The following is a 1,458-nucleotide window of genomic DNA, read 5'->3' on the forward strand; positions in this document are numbered from 1 at the left end:
GTTCTTAACTGAATTCTTGCAAATATGTGATACTGTTAAGACTAATGGAGTAGATCCTGAAGTCTACAGGCTCATGCTTTTCCCTTTTGCTGTAAGAGACAGAGCTAGATTATGGTTGGATTCTCAACCAAAAGACAGCCTGAACTCTTGGGATAAGCTGGTCACGGCTTTCTTAGCCAAGTACTTTCCTCCTCAAAAGCTGAGCAAGCTTAGAGCTGATGTTCAAACCTTCAGACAGAAAGAAGGTGAATCCCTCTATGAAGCTTGGGAAAGATACAAACAGTTGACCAAAAAGTGTCCTTCTGACATACTTTCAGAATGGACCATCCTGGATATATTCTATGATGGTTTATCTGAGCTATCAAAGATGTCACTGGACACCTCTGCAGGTGGATCCATTCACCTAAAGAAAACGCCTGCAGAAGCTCAAGAACTCATTGACATGGTTGCTAATAACCAGTTCATGTACACTTCTGAAAGGAATCCTGTGAGCAATGGGACGCCTATGAAGAAGGGAGTTCTTGAGGTTGATACTCTGAATGCCATATTGGCTCAGAATAAAATATTGACTCAGCAAGTCAATATGATCTCTCAGAGTCTGCATGGAATGCAAGCTGCATCCAACAGTACTCAAGAGGCATCTTCTGAAGAAGATGCCTATGATCCTGAGAACCCTGCAATAGCAGAGGTGAACTACTTAGGTGAACCTTATGGAAACACCTATAACTCAACATGGAGAAATCATCCAAATTTCTCATGGAAGGATCAAAAGCCTCAACAAGGCCTTAATAATGGTGGAAGAAACAGGTTTAGCAATAGCAAGCCTTTTCCATCATCAACTCAGCAACAGACAGAGAACTCTGAACAAAATGCTTCTAATTTAGCAAATCTAGTCTCTGATCTATCTAAGGCCACTGTAAGTTTCATGAATGAAACAAGGTCTTCCATTAGAAATCTGGAAGCACAAGTGGGCCAGCTGAGTAAAAGGATCACTGAAATCCCTCCTAGTACTCTCCCAAGCAATACAGAAGAGAACCCAAAAGGAGAGTGCAAGGCCATTGACATAAGCGCCATGGCCGAACCTCTGAGGAGAGGAGAGGACGTGAATCCCAAGGAGGAGGACCTCCTGGGACGTCCAGTGATCAATAAGGAGCTTCCCTCTGAGGAACCAAAGGACTCTGGGGCCCATCTAGAGACCATAGAGATCCCATTGAACCTCCTTATGCCCTTCATGAGCTCTAATGAGTATTCCTCTTCTGAAGAGAATGAGGATGTTACTGAAGAGCAAACTGCCAAGTTTCTTGGTGCAATCATGAAGCTAAATGCCAAATTATTTGGCATTGATACTTGGGAAGTTGAACCTCCCTTGTTCATCAATGAACTAAGTGATCTGGATCAACTGACATTGCCTCAGAAGAGACAGGATCTTGGAAAGTTCATAATACCCTGTACCATAGG

The 1,458-nt window shown here is 43.0% G+C and overlaps 1 non-coding gene across 1 annotated transcript; it reads right to left on the reverse strand.

Moving 5' to 3' along the window:
* Positions 1-205: 205 nt before the first annotated feature.
* On the reverse strand, positions 206-309 carry LOC112725003 (small nucleolar RNA R71). Its single transcript, XR_003164136.1, has one exon. It is a non-coding gene; the product is annotated as a small nucleolar RNA R71 (small nucleolar RNA).
* Positions 310-1,458: the final 1,149 nt, after the last annotated feature.

Source organism: Arachis hypogaea, chromosome 11 (genome assembly GCF_003086295.3).
Source record: "Arachis hypogaea cultivar Tifrunner chromosome 11, arahy.Tifrunner.gnm2.J5K5, whole genome shotgun sequence".
In the NCBI taxonomy this organism is placed as follows: domain Eukaryota; kingdom Viridiplantae; phylum Streptophyta; class Magnoliopsida; order Fabales; family Fabaceae; genus Arachis; species Arachis hypogaea.